Raw genomic sequence first — 11,011 nt, forward strand, 5'->3', positions numbered from 1 at the left:
AGATCCTCTAATAAATCAGATGGAATATGTCTAAGCCATTTTTACCAAGAGTCAGCAAAAAGAGAAAGGACCAATTCAACATTCAAGTGAACCTGATGTAAAAGGCCAATTTGACCCAATTATAGGGACATCCAATCCAAGTCCTGTTACAGGCCTCTTACCCAGTATGAGACTTGACTCGGTTGGACAACCCAATGAGGTTCCGAATACAGAGGCTTCGGTTCCATTTCAAGCTGTTCTGTTCTCTATGCCATTTTGGAAGAATCTTCCTTTTCATGGAAAGATCTTCTTAGAGACAGGAATTCCATGGAAGCACGCTCTGTTGTTCCAATTCCGAGTCCAGGATGAAAGAATAGGAGACCTCAAGGAGTTAAAAGAAAAGAAAAGAAAAAAAAAGGACATTCAGAGATAGGAATTTTTTTGGAGTCGGAGAGCTAGCTTCAAGCTCCTTCAAAAGGTGTAAGACTTAGTTTCATAGGATTTGGGAGGATTTTGCAATCGTTGTTCAAAGTCAGTGTTTGTATTAGTGAATTGGGTTTTTTTTGCAATAAAGTTAAGGCTAGTACTCTTCACTATTTTGTGAAATTGGAGAAACATCTGCAGTTGAAATTTTAGAGGTGTCTAGATGGTTGAGTATGCCAAGAGCTTACAAAATTTTGTATTAATTTAATGGTACGGATAGAAGATATTTGATCATTAATGTAAAGAGGTATCAAAAGTCGACATATTGGGGTCGTTTAGGATTTTTGTAATATTTGGAGATCTATCAACTGGAATAAGATGAATTTTGATGTAGTATGTCAAGGACTTTAAGGTAGAGCTGTACACAAAGTTTGAATGAGAATTAATGATTAGAAAAGGAAAAATTACAAGTTATAGTTCGTGATAAAAAATAAAAAATAAAATAAATAAAATAAAAAACAAATAAAAAAATAAAAAATATATATAAATAATAATTATAATAATACTAATACTAATAAAAATAAAATAAAATAAAACTAACAAATAACAAAAGAATTTGTGCTTATAATATCTCAAAGTGATTAAAAATAGTGTTTCTAAGCACTTTATATTGGGAATAAGCTTTTATATTGAAATCCAATATAGTTTGTATTTAGATGGTTGAAACCCACTAGACTACTTGGATACTTGCAAAACATCATTTTATCTTCCACAGCTAGATGCCCCGTACGGTCTCAAGCAAGATAGCACGTAATACGACAATGGTCAATCCTCGGGTATCAATTTTATCTATCCTAAGGATTTTTTAGCCCAATCCTATCCTCAAAATGACCTTAGTATCAACCATACCAACCATTTATCTCTTTTACGTTGATTTTAATAATTTATGGCCTTTCTAAGGCAATAAAAAAGTTTATATATCCTAGAAGATAAAAATACTAACTAATTTTTATCTACTTGCTATTAAGACAAGAAAATAGGCTAAAAGGCTTTCATAAAAGCCTTATTAAAATATTTTGAATTCTTATTGAACTAATAAAATAGAATATTAATTAAAAAATTATTTTTAATCATATTTTTACCATATAATTGTGTCACAATATGACATAGGTGCATTCTTAAGCTAAATGCCATGTAATATGATACTGGTTCCATAAAAATTAATAATCTCATGTCAATTAAATTTAAGATACAATAAAGATGTTGTATTAGCTATGTATTATAATTTTTGTTCACTTTAAAGATAGTTAATAGATCTTTTCAATTACTAATAGTGTTCAACACCAAAACAATGTCATCAACATATATATATCTATTTAGATTAAAGGAATTAGATAGAATTAAATAAAAGTAGACAGAAGTAAGTAAATTTGATAATATCTTATTGTCACGGACACAGAAATACCAACTTGAGATCTAACAAGAAGTTCAAGAAGAACTGGCAAGAACTAGATTAATCAGATGAATACAAGAACAACACCAGAGAGGTGAGCTAGAGCTCTAAGAGATGTGTTGTCGAGACTGAAGAACTCTTCAGCCTCGATTCCAATATATACTCCTATTTAGGAAGTTTCTTAAGCAACTTCTACCAACTAGGAAGCTTCTAGAAGGTTCCAGAGACTTGCTTCTAGAAGGTTCTAGAAACTTATCTCTAGAAGGTTCTAAGGACTATGTCCCTAACATCTTCTACCAACTAAGAAGCTTCTAGAAGATTCCAGAGACTTGCTTCTAGAAGGTTCTAGAAGCTTGTCTCTAGAAGGTTCTAGAAACTTGTCTCTAGAAGATTCTAAGAACTATGTCCCTAACATCACCCCCTCCTTTAGCTTCGAGGTGTCTGAGAAGCAATGTTATTGTCAATCAGTACCAACATAAGAAAATGAAGATCTGTCGCATAACGTCTGTTATGAATTCCAACTGTTGTTCACGAGGTAAGTGGTTCATCGGCCCTTGAAGCCAACGATAGTGGCCCACTCCTTCAACTTCTAAACAAGCATGAACTTCCATGTCTTCATTGTGAAATTGTCCTGCAAATATGCCTTCTAGCTGACCATCGTAAGCAGGCTCGGACTCAAATACAATCACCAGTGATCGGTTACTTGGTATCCTCCGTCGTCGTCGTGGTGTAGGTGGTTCTTCATCTCGGGGTCGCCTTCGTGAGCTAGTCGATTGAGATAATCTGACTGGCATAGTATCTATCTCTTGGCTATCCATATCAGAAGACCAAACTATGGCTACTGAAAAAATTCTATTTTATCTTGGAGAAAATAACTACATCAACTACGAATTTTGGTAGTGCTCTCCCCCTTTCTTATATTCTTGGGTGAGCAAGCTTCAAAAAGAAGCTATCGTCAAACCGACTTAGGTTTATGAGGATGTTGTTGATGAAACTTCTGTACCTTTTACGGCGCATTGGCAAGATTTTTAGCTGGCTTCCACGTTCGCTCATTAATGTCGTAGCCGCACCAATGAATAAGATACTCCAACTTGCCCCACCTTTGTCGTAAATCCAGTACCTTTTCAACCTCGTATTCCTCGTGGTTCTCGATTTTAATACTAAGTAGCGGACATTGTACTCTTCTAGGAAAAGACAACTCTCGATAAGGTTCCAACAAAGAAACATGAAAGACTGGATGTACCTTCATAGAAGCCGGTAATTCCAGACGGTACGCCACTGGATTGATTTGCTTCTGAATGATAAATGGTCCCAATCTTCGATAGTCCAACTTATCACATGATCGCTTGGTCTTGATATTTCGTCAAAGAAGCCATGCTTTATCTCTAATTTTGAAAGTAGGTGCTTGATTCCGAAATCTATCTGTAGACGCCTTGTAGGATTCTTGAGCGGATTGTAATTGAAGCTTCAACGTATTTTGAAGCTCTAATAGTTGTTTCGCAAATCCTTCAGCTGCTGGATTGTTATTTGTTGATGGACTCAATAAATCAAGCTTCAGATGATACCCATAGTTGGAAAAGAATGGTGTGTATTGAGTCGACGCATGGAGGGTGTTGTTATATGCAAACTCGGCTAGCGGTAGATATGTGGTCCAATCGTCTTGCTGATAGTTGATGTTGCATCGTAAATATTGTTCCAAGACTTAGTTCATACGTTCCGTTTGGCCATCAGTTTGAGGATGAAAAGCCAAAGAAAGCTTGATATCTACCTTCAGTATCTCAAAGAGAGATCTCCAAAACTTTGATACGAACTGGGTTCCTCGATATGATATGATATCATCTGGTAGTCCATGATAACGATACACATTATCGAGAAAGAGCCTTGCTGTGACTTCACTGGATGATGTCTTCTTGCAAGGGACAAAGTGCACCATTTTTGTAAGCCGATCTACCACGACAAAGATGCTGTCAAATGTGTTTGATGATGGTAGGTCCATGATGAAGTCCATGGAAATTGAAGACCATGGTTGACGTGGAATCGGCAATGGCTGTAAGAGTCCATAAGGGCGATGCCGAGGATTCTTGGATCTTGAACAGATGTCGCAGGAGAGGACAAAATCTTTCACATCCTTCCACATTTGGGGCCACCAAAAATCTCGAGAAATAAGCTCCAAGGTCTTGTTGAATCCAAAATGTCCCACAGCTAAAAAATCGTGGCAAGATTGAAGAACTCGGAGTCGTGTTGGTCCTTTTGGGATATATAACCGCTCTTCAAAGTATAAAAAATCTCCCTCCACCTTAAACTTGTCGTCATTGGCATGCTACTTAATATCAATGGCTACTGAATCTTCAATAGTCACGACATGTACTTGATTCAAGAATTCAGCATCAATTAGTAAAATAGTAGCGTAAAGCTGAAATTGCTCTCGCTTCAACAATGTCGTACATTGTTGATCAAACGCTACTTCTCCAACCTTTGGTACAAGATACGACCTCCTGGATAAGGCATCAGATAGGCCTTGTTGCTTTTCAAGTCGATAAGTGATAATAAAATCGAACCTAGATAGCAACATACTCCACCCAACTTGACGTCGATTTAGAACTCGAGCCGACATGAAATACTCCAAATTCTTGTGATCTGTGTATACGGTCACTAGATGTGCAGCTCCTTTCAGAAAGTAATGCCATTCTTGCAAAGAATCTACTATAGCAAGAAGTTCCTTATCGTGGATGACATAATTGATTTCAACAGCAGAGAACTTTCGAGAATAGAATGCAACCAGATGGAGCTTCTTGTCTTCTCCCATTTGTAAAAGTACAGCTCCTAAAGCAAAATCTGAAGCATCAGTTTCTAAATAAAAGGCCTTTGTAAAGTCTGGATATACCAAGATTGGAGCCGTAGTAAATGCGATCTTCAAGTCTTGAAACGCCTTCTCTGCTAGAGGTCCCCATTCCAGCTTATCCTTGCATGTCAACCGAATGAGAGGAGCAGCAACTTCAGAGTAATTTTTGATAAAGATCCGATAGAAGTTAGCAAAACCAAGAAAGCATTGTATGTCTCTAACCGTCTTCGGAACCTCCTAGGACACGATTGCTTCCACCTTCTTGGGATCCATCTTCAAGCTTTCCGTAGTCACAACAAACCCCAAAAACTCCATCTCTATTTGGTGAAATAAACACTTCTCCAACTTGGCATATAGTCCTCGCTCGCGTAGTTTCTCCAAGACCAAACGAACGTGTTTTTCATGCTCTTCTTCATTTTTGGAGAATATCAAAATATCATTTAAATAGATGACAACAAAATCATCAAGGTGCTCTCGAAAAATGTCATTCATCATATGTTGAAAGACAGCTGGAGCATTGGTAAGACCAAAGGGCATGACATTATACTCAAAATGGCCATACCTTATACGGAATGCTGTCTTCTACTCATCTCCTTCCTTGATTCGTACGAGGTTGTAAGCTCCCCTTAGATCAATTTTTGTAAAGATCCTTGCATGTCCAAGTTGTTCTAAGAGACCAAAAATCAAGGGTAACGGATAACGATTCTTCTTTGTTACCTTGTTGAGGCCTCAATAGTCCACGCACATCCACAATGAGCCATCTTTCTTCTTCACAAATAAGATGGGTGCTCTAACTGACGATTTTGAATGACGGATGAAGTTCTTGGCTAGGTTCTTGTCGATGTACTTCTACAACTCTGCCAACTCTGTCTGCGATAGATTGTAGATTGGGCCAAAAGGCGGTTGTGCTCCTTCCTACAAGTCTATGGCGCAATCATATGGTCTGCGTTCCGGTAGCATGTCGGAATTTTTCTTTTGAAATACATCTTTAAAATCCTTATATTGCTCCGATATACTTGCTATCGAGTTCTTCTCCCCGGTAGTTGGAGTCGCATGAATGACAAACGGTGTGCCTTCTTTGGACGATCTTATAAATGCTCGTGCTCCAATAAATAAGGATTTCTCTATTCGGGGTTTTCTACTAGGCTTGCTCTTGGGTGGTTTTGTGGGAAAGGTTATCTTCCGCAACTTCCAATCTATGGATGGGTTATGCTTTTCCAACCAGGAAAGACCAAGAATAACAGGATTTGATGAGGTTCTAATAATATTGAAAATAATATGACTACTATGGCCCTTAAACGTCACTTTTATAGGTTCTGATTCATGGGTGACACTACCAGACAATAAAGGTCGTCCATCTATGACCTCAATGTGAATAGGTTTGGATTTTTGTACTAAAGGGATCTTATGACGCTTCACAACTTCTTCGTCTAAGAAACAAGCAGATGCTACTGAATCTAATAATGCTAAGGTTCTCAGTTTCTGAGGGCCAATAAGCAAAAGGATTGTAAAACAAATGGCAGGTTGAGCGGAAAGAAAGGAACCTAGTTGTTGTTGTGATATTGCACTGTCCAGCCGCACGATTCCTATTGTGGCTGGGCATCCTCGTTTTTCTGAATAAATGTGCCCCTAGTCTTGATAATACGTCGATTTTGCTTCTTTGGGCAGTTTCCAACTTTGTGGCCTTCTTCACCGCAATACAAGCATAGACCTTCCTCCATACACTGCTTTTTTTCTTCTAGAGTAAGAGATTTGACACGTATCGCATCAATTTGCATATCTTCTACATCTGAATGTGAATTCACGCTACTTGCCGACATAGTTGGAGTGTGGCGAACTATATGTTGTCTTGAACGTTGGTCTTGACGACGTTGGAATAGGCGGTTATTGCACTTCATAGCTTGGCTAATAGCTTCGTTGAGCGTTTGTGGATCAGGAAGAGTTAACAGCAAATCCTTCACATCATCCCTTAAACCCCAATAGAATTGACTCATCAACGCTTCTTCGTCCCAATTGATGTCGCATGCTAATTGCTTAAAGTCCAATGCATAGATTGATGTAGAACACATCCCTTATCGTAGTGACCGGAGCTTTGTTGTAGCCCATCGAACCTTGTCGTGTTCACCAAATGCTTCCGCAAACGCCTCCAAAAAGGTTTCAAAGTTGTTTAGTATGGACGATCGTTTCTCAAACAAAGGAGCAAACCATGATAGAGCTTGTCCTGTAAGTAAGGTTCCAATAAGCCTAACACGTGACTCCTCCGTTGGATAGCATTCGGGCTGTAAAATTGTTATCAACCTGATTTGGTTGACGAATCCTTGAAACTTGGAACGCGTACCATCGAACTTGTCCGGAAGGCTAACTTGGGGCTCCTTATGTTATAGAACCAGTAGTGCTTGTCGAACCTGAGGCAAAGTTGCTTCTCCAAGTGCAAAAGTTTGAGGCTGGTGCAACCTAAATTGTGCCATCCCAGATGCTCCATCATTATGAAGCCTTGCCACGACTCCTTCAATCTCTGCAGTTCTTTGCGATAACGTAGCGAAGGCATTCATGATAGCATCTAACTTGGACTCTGAACTTTCCGTCATATAATGTCTTGGCCCCCGGCCATTCTAAAAAAAGGACAGAAATGACTCTACAAGAAGACAATATTGGTTTAGAGGAGGGTACTCCGCAACCTCTAAAATGCCTTAAGAGCCTCAAGAAAAGGGATAATACACTCTCTCCAAGAAGAATAAGACTCCAATATTGTAACAAAAGAAGTATCAGTTTAGAAGAGGGTAATCTGCAACCTCTAAAATGCTAGTACACTTCCAAGTAGAGGGGTAATCCACACTCTAACAAAGAAGAAACTAGCTCTGATATCTGAGGTGAGTGAAGTCTTGACAAGCTGTCATGGACATAGAAATACAGACTTGAGATCTAACAAGAAGTTCAAGAAGAACTGACAAGAACTAGATTAATCAGATGAATACAAGAACAACACCAGAGAGGTGATCTAGAGCTCCAAGAGATGTGTTGTCGAGACTGAAGAACTCTTCAGCCTCGATTCCAATATATACTCCTATTTAGGAAGTTTTTCAAGCAACTTCTATCAACTAAGAAGCTTCTAGAAGGTTCCAAAGACTTGCTTCTAGAAGGTTCTAGAAGCTTGTCTCTAGAAGGTTCTAGAAACTTATCTCTAGAAGGTTCTAAGGACTATGTCCCTAACATCTTCTACCAACTAAGAAGCTTCTAGAAGGTTCCAGAGACTTGCTTCTAGAAGGTTCTAGAAGGTTCCAAAGACTTGTTTCTAGAAGGTTCTAGAAGCTTGTCTCTAGAAGGTTCTAGAAACTTGTCTCTAGAAGGTTCTAAGGACTATATCCCTAACACTTATAGAGAAGCTTTTTAGAAGCTTTATAGATATGGATTTGACTTAATACATGGTTGTAAGTCATTGGTAGGTTGAAAATTTGATTAATAAGTTGGCTATGCATTGCACATGTTGGTGACTTATAGTACAAATTAATTATCTAGCGGATATATAGAAAACTTATCTTATAAGCTAGACTTCTCTCAAAGATTTTATAGAACATTGCTATGTAGCTCTTAGTTAGATAGTATATATAGAAGTAAGAGTGAAGCCTTCTTCATTCTTATGAATGCCTTTCTTATTCTTAATCTTATTATAAGAAACTTTAATCTTCTTCTCTTTAACAATAGCTATTTTAGTTTTAATATTATACTATTTTAAAATAATTATCTATTATATTTAAATAACTTAAGAATATATTATTTTTTTGATTTTTTGTGATTCATATCTTTGATAATTTGACAAGAATTCTAATTCATTATTCTTATTTTTTTAGAAGTGAATAGATTATTTTACTTCTTTTGTTGTATTTTAAAGATTATAGACTATCTAGCTTTAAAGTAACATTTTTTTTCTAACATTGATTCTTTCTTCAAAGAAAGTTAACTACCTTTATTGTAAAAAAATTATTTTATATTAGAAGTTGGAGATTATTCTCTTCTAATTTAATTTGTTCAATTTTTAAAGTTGTGTGTTATAGAAATAGAAAGAAAAGTTTTAGATGCTATAATTGAAAAAAGTGATAATAGATTTATAACTATTACAAATCTCTATAAGTTTTTTTATATTTTTTTAGGTGGAAATTTCATACATTATCAACATTAATCATAAAGGTATTATTTCCACACCTATAGAAGAAGTTAATAATAAGATTTAATATCTACATCAAAAAATTGTGCAATTAAGAAAAATAAGTAGATCAACTTTATAATTGAATCTAAGAAGTCTTGCTATTATAAGTATGAATGAGGCAAAGATTAGTATGTCAAAGAAGTTTGATGCATCGAGATTAAAATTTTGAGGATTTTACAATAAATCAAGCTTTATCAAAGATTACATTATTTCCAATATCTTGATTGATTTACTTAAGTTGAATTCAGATGCACACATTTATCAAAAATTGTTTTTTTTTATTTCTGTCTTTAATGAAAAATAATTCACAACTCCTATGTGATCTTAATTTATTTTTAGAGATATTTATAGCTATATTTTTAAAAAATTAAGATAAGATAGTTGTGTCAAAATTATTATTTTTACAACAAAGATCACTTTTAGCTATCATATATAAGACTAAATTTCAAAACCTTTCTTGTGACTTGGATTGGAATGACAAAGCTCTTATCAATAAATTTAAATATAGATTAAAAGATAGAATCAAAGATTTATTATTAATAATATTAAATTTAGACTTATTAAAATAATTTATTGATTAAGCCATTACATATAAGAATTAATATTTTAAAAGATGCTAATAACAAAGATGTTATGGATGCACTATATAGATGATCAAACAAGAAGTTGAAAAAAAGAGTTTTAATAAAAAAGATAGCGTAAACTTGATTAAATTAGATCAATATAAGATCAACACTAGGAGAGATAAGCTAAAGCTCGAAGATACATGTTGTTAAGACTAAGGATCTGCTCAGCTTCAACTCTAATATATACTAGGTATTAAGAAGCTTCTCAAAAATTTCTTATATTACTTGGAGATAAAGCAACTATAGGATCTTTCTTGGAAAATTGTTTTAATCTTGTTAGAACTTTCTAAAATCTGTTGAAATATTTTGAAAATCTCTTAGATCCTTCTAAAATATTTCAGATATCTTTTTAAAATCTTCTATTAAAATATTCTAAAAATCTTCTAGAACCTTTTATTATAATAATTTGAAATATTTTTAGAATCTTTTTGTTAGATATCTATAATTTCATCTCTTTTTCAAACTCCAAATTCCACAAAGAGTATCTAGTTTACATTTATAAGAATTTAAGGATTTTTTGAATAATAGCTATAATATATATATTATCTATTAATCTCTATTCAAAGAATAGATAGTTCCACTCACATAGAGATAATGACCACCTTCATCTAGTCATAGAAGACCTATTCTTTGAACTTGATTAGCATTAAGGCCTTCAAAACATCCATGAAAAGTGACTTTAGCTCAATTAGATTCTATTGCACCAACTTGCAATAGAATGATTAAAGTTCAAGCATCATCTTAGAAGTTTTCTTATTTGAGTTGACTATAGCATGGATATTTTTTTTCTTGAAACAATCCAACTTTATCTTAAAGATGATCTTACAAAGCTTGCAAGAGCTAGAATGGTTGATTTAGTAGGTGTAATAAGGAAAACTCTAACTCTAATTCTATTTGAAATTCATGATCTAAAGATTTTTTTAAAAAAATTCAATTTGATATATTGGATCATATAATAGATACATTAAACTCTAAGGTTGTTTTGAATAATATTTTTTTTTTGTTTTATATACAACATCCTAATAGAAACTTCATAGAGAAGTCATTCTAAAATAGATTTAGATTTTTGAAGATAGTATTGATGAAACTCTTGTATATTTTGTAGTGTATTAATTAAATTTTTTGCTAGTTTCTATATGCACTCATTGATATTGTAGCCTTGCCAATAAATAAAGTATTCCAACTTATCTCTCTTTTGACAACACATAAAAACTTTTTCCACCTCATATTTCATATGATTATTTATTTCAATGAAAAACAATGATGGTTGTATTTTTTTTAGAATAGTTGATTTTATATAAGCCTCTAAGAGAGAAATATGAAAGATTAGATGTACCTTCATAGATATACAGTGACTCAAAAAACTATTTCAATGTTGACATATTTTAGAAAAAATGATGTATTACAGATAAATTATAGTAAATAATGATATGTGGTTTATATAGTAAATAAAGTTTCTATTCTACCAAATGAGCCTAGTTTGA

Source organism: Physcomitrium patens, chromosome 7 (assembly GCF_059467195.1).
Source record: "Physcomitrium patens ecotype Gransden chromosome 7, ASM5946719v1, whole genome shotgun sequence".
Taxonomy (NCBI): domain Eukaryota; kingdom Viridiplantae; phylum Streptophyta; class Bryopsida; order Funariales; family Funariaceae; genus Physcomitrium; species Physcomitrium patens.